This window comes from Saccopteryx bilineata, chromosome 3, assembly GCF_036850765.1.
Source record: "Saccopteryx bilineata isolate mSacBil1 chromosome 3, mSacBil1_pri_phased_curated, whole genome shotgun sequence".
NCBI classification, from domain to species: domain Eukaryota; kingdom Metazoa; phylum Chordata; class Mammalia; order Chiroptera; family Emballonuridae; genus Saccopteryx; species Saccopteryx bilineata.
This window is the reverse complement of record NC_089492.1, coordinates 304,634,702-304,643,875: the sequence shown is the minus strand read 5'-3', so window position 1 is coordinate 304,643,875 and position 9,174 is coordinate 304,634,702.

Below are 9,174 nucleotides of genomic sequence, written 5' to 3'. Positions count from 1 at the left end.
TTTCTATGGACACAAAGGCAGGCGAGTCTGGTCACTGGCCTGTTGTCTGTGAGGCACGGGCACAACGGGAGGCGGATTTAACGGCCAGCGTACTGGATGCGTGCCCTGGGCCCCAACTTTTGAAGGGTCCTGCAAAACCCCAACTTGACACTTGTTTCTAATGACACCAAGTACTAGGGGCCCAATATTTTCTTCTGCGCCCAGGACCTCAACCGACATTAATCTGCCTCTGGACACAACTATTATAGGCTCACTGGTGTGCAGGGCAGGCTTTGGGTGCGGCTGGCTGTGTGACTCAGCCTTACTCTTGTAAACACATTGGTGCGCAGGTGTCAACGAAGGCCTGCTCACTCGGTGTGGCAAAACAAGAGTTGTTTGAACGGGTGCTACGCTGAGTGGGTCCTCAGGGAAATGCCAGGGTGGAGTAAACCATGTTAGAAAAATTAATAGTGTCAGAAATGGTGCCTGCCAGTGTCACACCAGCTAGATTACAGAAAATGGGAAAGAAGTATGGCACACACCAGTACCGTTCAGCGAAAAGTTCCATCAAATCCTTGTCTCTCCAGCACACACCCTAAAATTCCTCAATGCATCAGCTTCATGTATGACCCAGCTGATCTTCAAACTGCTGTCTCTATCCCAGGACCCAAAAAGAATACAGCTTGTGTTACCTACAGCCCTTTGACTTTCCCAGACATAAGCCCCAGTGGTTTTCTTTTTTTTTTTCTTTTTCTTTTTTTCATTTTTCTGAAGCTGGAAACAGGGAGAGACAGACGGACTCCCGCATGTGCCCGACCAGGATCCACCCAGCACGCACACCAGGGGCGATGCTCTGCCCACCAGGGGGCGATGCTCTGCCCATCCTGGGCGTCGCCATGTTGCGACCAGAGCCACTCTAGCGCCTGAGGCAGAGGCCACAGAGCCATGCCCAGCGCCCGGGCCATCTCTGCTCCAGTGGAGCCTTGGCTGCGGGAGGGGAAGAGAGAGACAGAGAGGAAAGCGCCGCGGAGGGGTGGAGAAGCAAATGGGCGCTTCTCCTGTGTGCCCTGGCCGGGAATCGAACTTGGGTCCTCCAAACGCTAGGCCGACGCTCTACCGCTGAGCCAACCGGCCAGGGCTCCAATGGTTTTCAAAGCCAGATTTTATGGGCTTTCCTTTCCTGTTGCAGGTCTCCTACACTAGGGTTCGGACTTCTGATTCTTTAGGGAGATCCTCCATGCTTGTGACATCCCTCCCACTTGTGAGTCACTTTATGAGGAGTGAGGGAGGGTAGGTCCTGACTAGACTAAGGCTCCACCATGCCTACTTCTTTCAATGTGGTTTCCTCATCATTTACCGCATTTTTTGCTCCATAACACACACCTGACCATAAGACACACCTAGGGTTTGTTTTTGTTTTGTTTTGTTTTGTTTTGTTTTTGTATTTTTCCGAAGCTGGAAACGGGGAGAGACAGTCAGACAGACTCCCGCATGCGCCCAACCGGGACCCACCCCGCACGCCCACCAGGGGCGTCGCTCTGCTGCGACCAGAGCCACTCTAGCGCCTGGGGCAGAGGCCGAGGAGCCATCCCCAGCGCCCGGGCCATCTTTGCTCCAATGGAGCCTTGGCTGCGGGAGGGGAAGAGAGAGACAGAGAGGAAGGAGGGGGGGGTGGAGAAGCAGATGGGCGCTTCTCCTGTGTGCCCTGGCCGGGAATCGAACCCGGGACCCCCTGCACGCCAGGCCGACGCTCTACCACTGAGCCAACCGGCCAGGGCCACACCTAGGGTTTTTTTTTTTTTTTTTATTTATTGATTTTTTTTAATTGATTTTTAGAGAGAGAGGAGAGAGAGAGAAGGGGGAGGAGCAGGAAGCATCAACTCCCATATGTGCCTTGACCAGGCAAGCCCAGGGTTTCGAACCGGCAACCTCAGTGTTCCAGGTCGACGCTTTATCCCACTGCGCCACCACAGGTCAGGCCCACACCTAGGGTTTTAAGGAGGAAAATAAGAAAAAAAAATATTCTGAACCAAATGGTGTGTTAAAATATTTAGTAAAATACTGTATTTTTCGCTCCATATGATGCACGGGCATTTTCCTTTCCACTTTTTTTGGGGAAAAGTCCGTCTTATGGAGTGAAAAATATGGTATGTAGTTGTAGAAAATCCATTCTGCTAGTAGTCAGGTTGTTCTCAGAGAGAGCTGTTCTATATGCAGTTGCAGTTTTGGAATCAATGAGAGGAGGTGAGGTCAGTGGGTCCTCAGGGAAATGCCAGGGTGGCATTTTTTTTAAAAAAATTTTAAATATTTTATTTATTCATTTTAGAGAGGAGAGAGAGAGAGACTGAGAGAAAGAGAGAAGAAAGGGGGGAGGAGCAGGAAGCATCAACTCCCATATGTGTCTTTTTTTTTTTTTTTACAGAGACAGAGAGTGAGAGAGGGGGATAGACAGGGACAGACAGACAAGAATGGAGAGATGAGAAGCATCAATCATTAGTTTCTCATTGTGCATTGCAACACCTTGTTCATTGATTGCTTTTTCATATGTGTCTTGACCGCAGGCCTTCAGTAGACCGAGTAACCCCTTGCTTGAGCCAGCAACCTTGGGTCCAAGCTGGTGAGCTTTTTTACTTTGCCATCTTGAACTTCTAGCAGGTGCCTTGCTCTTGAATGCCAGTTTTCCTCATCCATGAAATGTCATTCCTGTAGAACTAATTTCTCCACATTGTTATGCACTTCTCATTTTTTTTTTGTTTACTAGAGTTACTTTAGTGAGACTTAAATATATCTCTTTGTGGTTTTCAGGTTGCAATGTTGTTGTTTTTTGTTTTGTTTTGTTTTTGTGACAGAGACAAAGAGAGGAACAGATAAGGACAGACAGACAGGAAGGAAGAGAGATGAGAAGCATCAATTCTTTATTGTGGCACCTTAGCTGTTCATTGATTGCTTTCTCGACTGGGGGGCTACAGCAGAGCGAGTGACCCCTTGCTCAAGCCAGTGACCTTGAGCTCAAGCTGGTGAGCCTTGCCCAAACCAGATGAGCCTGCACTCAAGCTGGCGACCTCGGGGGTTTTGAACATGAGTTCTCTGCATCTCAGTTTGATGCTCTGTCCATTGTGCCACTGCATGGTCAGGCCATGTTGCAGTGTGGTTTGTGTTTGTGTGTGTGTGTGTGTGTGTGTGTGTGTGTGTGTATGTGTGTTTTTAATTCATTTTTTAGAGTGGTCAGAGAGAGAGAGAGAGAGAGAGAGAGAGAGAAAGGGAGGAGGAGCAGAAAGCATTAACTCACATATGTGCCTTGACCAGACAAGCCCAGGGTTTTGAACCAGCAACCTCAGCATTCCAACTTGATGCTTTATCCACTGTGCCACCACAGGTCAGACCATGTTGCAATGTTTTACAGACTAATTTTTTGAACATTTTTTTATAGGTTATTTTTTTGTCCATATGTAGATCTTCCGTGGAGAATATTGTATTAAAGTATTTCTGACTGTTACTTAAAATGTTTTAATTTCAATTGATACAATAGTCTTTTATATCACAATTAGATGTACATGCTAGTTGTTAGACATATCTATAACTTACAGAGTGATCCTGCCAATAATTCTAGTACACACCTGGAACAATACTGTTTATACAATAATATTGTCTACATTCCCTATGCTGTAATATACATGCCAGTGACTTTTGTAACTACCCATTTGTAGTTTTTATTTTTTTAGAAATTAAAAATTATGTTGTTGTACTGTCACAGATCTTCAAAATCTAGGTCATTTTTCTTCTGTGGTGAATGTTATATCCTTGCCCGGGAGCACAAAGAGAGGTGACTCTGCCTTTCTTAAATGCATTACATCAGGATACTAATAGGATATCACACATGATGTTTACATGAACAATAAATCCGATGAGGCAAATAACAATATACATAAAAATAAGTATTTAGAACAGAATAAATACATCAAAAAGTAAATATACTGCTCACAAAAATTAGAGAATATTTTATTGCTTCTTATTTATTTTGAAATATCTAATTTTTGTGAGCAGTATAGTTACCATTGCCATTTCCTTCTCAGACATGCTCACAGTGAAATAAAAATCTGAGTTCATTTCTTTTTTTAAATTAAAAAAAAATTTTTTAAGGGATAGACAGGGACAGACAGACAAGAATGGAGAGATGAGAAGCATCAATCATTAGTTTCTCATTGTGCATTGCAATACTTTAGTTGTTCATTGATTGCTTTCTCATATGTGCCTTGACCGCGGGGCTTCAGCAGACCGAGTAACCTTGCTCGAGCCAGCGACCTTGGGTCCAAGTTGGTGAGCTTTTTTACTCAAACCAGATGAGTTGGTGCTCAAGCTGGCAACCTCGGGGTCTCGAACCTGGGTCCTTTGGCATCCCAGTCTGATGCTCTATCCACTGCGCCACTGCCTGGTCAGGCCCCATATGTGTCTTGACCAGGCAAACCCAGGGTTTCGAACCAGCAACCTCAGTGTTCCAGGTCGACACTTTATCCACTATCCACTGTGCCACCACAGGTCAGGCTAAGAGTTCATTTCTTTTTAGAGAATTAAAAAAATATATATTGACTGAGTTTAGAGAGACAGAGAGATGAAAGGGGAGAGAGAGTGAGAGAGGAAAGCATTAATTTGTTTTTCCACTTAGTTGTGCACTGTGGTTATTTCCCATATGTGCTCTAACTGGGGAATTGAAACTTCAACCTTGTCGTTTCTGGATAACGGCCTAAACTACTGAGCTAACTGGCCAGGGCTAAAAGTTCATTTTGAGAACATCACCTAAGAGGCAATATCTTTACTCATGCATGCAAATTTTGTAGTACCCTTAGGTTTTAAACAGACTTTAAACGTCAATTTTTACTTTTTAACCTCTTAATCTTTTGCCCAGCTCTCCAATGGCTCCCATCTAAAAACAGTCAATTTAGCCTGAACTGTGATAGCGCAGTGCATAAAGCATTGACCTGGAATGCTGATAACACTGGTTCAAATTCCTGGGCTTGCCCTGTCAAGGCACATATGAAAAAGCAACTACTACTACAAGTTAATGCTTCCAGTTCCTCTCTTCCCTCCTTTCTCTATCTCTTTCCTCTCTTACTATATAAATAAATAAAATCTTTCTGAAAATAATAAAATAAAAACCATCAGGGCCCTGGCCAGTTGGCTCAGCGGTAGAGCGTCGGCCTGGTGTGCGGGGGACCCGGGTTCGATTCCCGGCCAGGGCACATAGGAGAAGCGCCCATTTGCTTCTCCACCCCCACCCCCTCCTTCCTCTCTGTCTCTCTCTTCCCCTCCCGCAGCCAAGGCTCCATTGGAGCAAAGATGGCCCGGGCGCTGGGGATGGCTCCTTGGCCTCTGCCCCAGTCCCTAGAGTGGCTCTGGTCGCGGCAGAGCGACGCCCCGGAGGGGCAGAGCATCGCCCCCTGGTAGGCAGAGCATCGCCCCTGGTGGGCGTGCCGGGTGGATCCCGGTCGGGCGCATGCGGGAGTCTGTCTGACTGTCTCTCCCCATTTCCAGCTTCAGAAAAGTACAAAAAAAAAAAAAGAAACATAAAAAACAAACCAAAAAAAAAAAAACCCATCAGTTTAGTTAGCTCAGTCAGAGAGCAGCTTCCTGAAATGACAAGTTCATGGGTTCAAGCCCTGGTTAGGGCACATATGGTAAGCAAATGGTGAATTCTCAACTAAGTGGGAAAATGAATGGATGCTTTTATCTCCTCTCCTCTCCTCTCCTCTCCTCTTTCTCTCTAAAATGAATCAATAAATAATTTAAAAATAAATGAAAAACCATCAGTTGGTTTTCTGTGTCTATAAGTAAGTGTGTTTGTTTTGTCTTTCTGTTTACTTTGTTGTTTAGATTCTATATTAAGTGAGATCACTTGCTCTTAGTCTTTTTATGTTGGATGTATTTCAGTTAGCACAATACTCTCTAGTAACTTTATCTGTGTCTGTGTAATATTCCCCGTACCAAATTATTTTTATTCAATCATCTCTCGATGGGCACTTAGTATGCTAATGTTTTGGAATTCTTATGCTAAATACTTACAGATAGAATTGCTAGATCATTAGGAAGTTCTATTTTTAATTTTTTTAAAATTTCTTCTTTATTAATTTTTAGAGAGGAGAGAAAGAGAGAGAGAGAAGGTGGAGGGAGGAGCAGGAAGGATCAACTCCCATATGTGCCTTGACCAGGCAAGACCAGGGTTTTGTACCAGCGACCTCAGCATTCCAGGTCGACGCTTTATCCACTGCGCCACCACAGGTCAGGCTATTTTTAATTTTTTTGAGGAACCTCTTACAAAGGCAAGACTCAGTTTTCCTCCTTTTGTGAAGGGAGACATCCAGTTCTTCTCTACTGAGGTTTCTTCCCTCTGTGTCCCCTTCACTGTCACATGGCAACCACACTCACACAGACTATGAGACTTCTGCCACTTCTGGTCAGCAAATGTGTTGAGTTCTTTTCCCTTCCAAGCAAGTCTCTGGGACACCAGCTGGTTGTCCTAAAATTTAAAGCAATTCTTCTGACACTCTCACACAGAAGACAGCATGAAATCCCACAGGTTAAGGATTCAGGCTACAGGCTGCCCGTTCTGCCTACAGCACACATGAGCAAACCTGTGCCTGGCAGTATTGTTAGAAACTTCTAGGTATTTATTTATTTTTCTTTTTGTGACAGAGACAGAGAGAGGGAGAGACAGACAGGAAGGGAGAGAGATGAAAAGCATCAATTCTTCATTTCGGCTCCTTAGTTGTTCATTGATTGCTTCTCATATGTGCCTTGACTGTGGTGCTACAGCAGAGCGAGTGACCCCTTGCTCAAGCCAGTAACCTTAGGCTAGGCCAGCGACTTTGGGATTCAGGCCAGCAACTTTGGGCTTAGGCCAGTGACCACAGCATCATGTCTACGATACCACACTTAAGCTGCAACCTCACGCTCAAGCTGGTGAGCCCAAGCTTACGCTGGCGACCTCAGGGTTTTGAACCTGGGTCCTCTGTGTTCCAGTTTGATGTTCTATCCACTGTGCCACCACCAGGTCAGGCCTAACATTGTATTAAAACAGACAAACAGGCCCTAGCCGGTTAGCTCAGCGGTAGAGCGTTGGCCTGGCGTGCAGGAGTCCCGGGTTCGATTCTCGGCTAGGGCACCCAGGAGAAGCGCCCATCTGCTTCTCCACCCCTCCCCCTCTCCTTCCTCTCTGTCTCTCTCTTCCCCTCCTGCAGCCCAGGCTCCATTGGAGCAAAGATTGCCTGGGCACTGAGGATGGCTCTGTGGCCTCTACCTCAGGCACTAGAATGGCTCTGGATGCAACTGAGTGACGCCCCAGAGGGGCAGAGCATCGCCCCCTGGTGGGCATGCCGGGTGGATCCCGGTCAGGCACATACGGGAGTCTGACTGCCTCCCTGTTTCCAGCTTCGGAAAAATGAAAAAGAAAAAAAAAATAAAACAAACAGACAAACAGGCCTGACCTGCAGTAGTGCAGTGGATAAAGTGTCGACGTCGGAATGCTGAGGTCGCTGGTTCAAAACTCTGGGCTTGTCTGGTCAAGGCACATATAGGAGTTGATGCTTCCAGCTCCTTCCCCCTTCTCTCTCTCTAAAAATGGATAAGTAAAATCTTTTTAAAAAGTAACAAAAAGCCCTGGCCGGTTGGCTCAGCGGTAGAGCGTCGGCCTAGCGTGCGGAGGACCCAGGTTCGATTCCCGGCCAGGGCACACAGGAGAAGCGCCCATTTGCTTCTTCACCCCTCCGCCGCGCTTTCCTCTCTGTCTCTCTCTTCCCCTCCCGCAGCCAAGGCTCCATTGGAGCAAAGATGGCCCGGGCGCTGGGGATGGCTCTGTGGCCTCTGCCCCAGGCGCTAGAGTGGCTCTGGTCGCAACATGGCGACGCCCAGGATGGGCAGATTATCGCCCCCTGGTGGGCAGAGCGTCGCCCCTGGTGGGCGTGCCGGGTGGATCCCGGTCGGGCGCATGCGGGAGTCTGTCTGACTGTCTCTCCCCATTTCCAGCTTCAGAAAAAAAAAAAAAAAAAAAGAAAAAAAAAAAAAAGTAACAAAAAATAAAACAAACAAACAAGTGGCACTTGTCATTTAGCTCAGTTGGTTAATACAGTGTCTCCACGTGCCAAGTTTGCGGGTTACAGTGCCACTCAGGGAACATAGAAGAGTCAACCAATGAATACATTAATAGGTGAAATAAGAAATTGATGGTTCACTCTTTCTCACTCTCCCTTTTTTCCCTAAAATTAATCAAAGGAAAAAGTAAAGTTCAGGAAACAAATGCATGGAATGATTTGATAAAAGGATTGAATTAAGCTTCTTTTACATCAGGGTAAACCATGAAGATTAAAAATGACAATACATATAAGAGTAATCAAGTTGCCTGACCAGGTGGTGGTGCAATGGGTAGAGCTTCGGACCAGGATGTGGAGGACCCAGGTTTAAGACCTTGAGAGTGCCGGCTTGAGCGCAGGTTTACCAACTTGAGCGCAGGGTCACTGGCTTGAGCCCAAGGTCAGTGGCTTGAGCAAGGGGTCACTAGCACAGCTAGGACCTTCTAGTTAAGGCACATATGAGAAAGCACTCAATGAAAAACTAAAGTGAGGCAACTACAAATTGATGCTTCTTATCTCCCTCACTACCTGTTTGTCCCTGTCTCTCTGTCTCTGGCTTAAATTATTTTTTAAAATATTGAAAGAAATCATTTAAATTTTAGGAATAATGGCCTAGGTTGGTTCGGTCAATGGAGAGTGTCGGAGCACAGTATGGATGTCCATTATTTGGGGTCTGGGCACACAAGAGAAGCGACCATCTGCTTCTCTCTTCTTTCTTCTCTCACTTCTTTTTTTCCTAAAGGAAAATTTATTTTAAAAATGCCTGGGTGCAGGTGGCTGAGACCAGCAAAGGGTGTCAGTCCCCCATTCTCTCATTTCTATCCTTCTTCCTTTCCCTCAGCCAGGGTCTTAATTGGTTCCAGCACCGCCCTGGCATCGAGGATAGCTACATTGGTCAGCGCCATCAGACTCTGGTGCTAAAAATAGCTCGGTTGATTCCAGCAGCATCCTCAGAGAGGGATGCAGGGTGGGTCCCGGTCCACAGCGCATGCCTGAGTCTGTCTCTCTGTCTCCACTTCTCTCAAGAAAAAAAAATTTCTTAGTAATAATAATGTGGGTGTGTCATACCAATAAA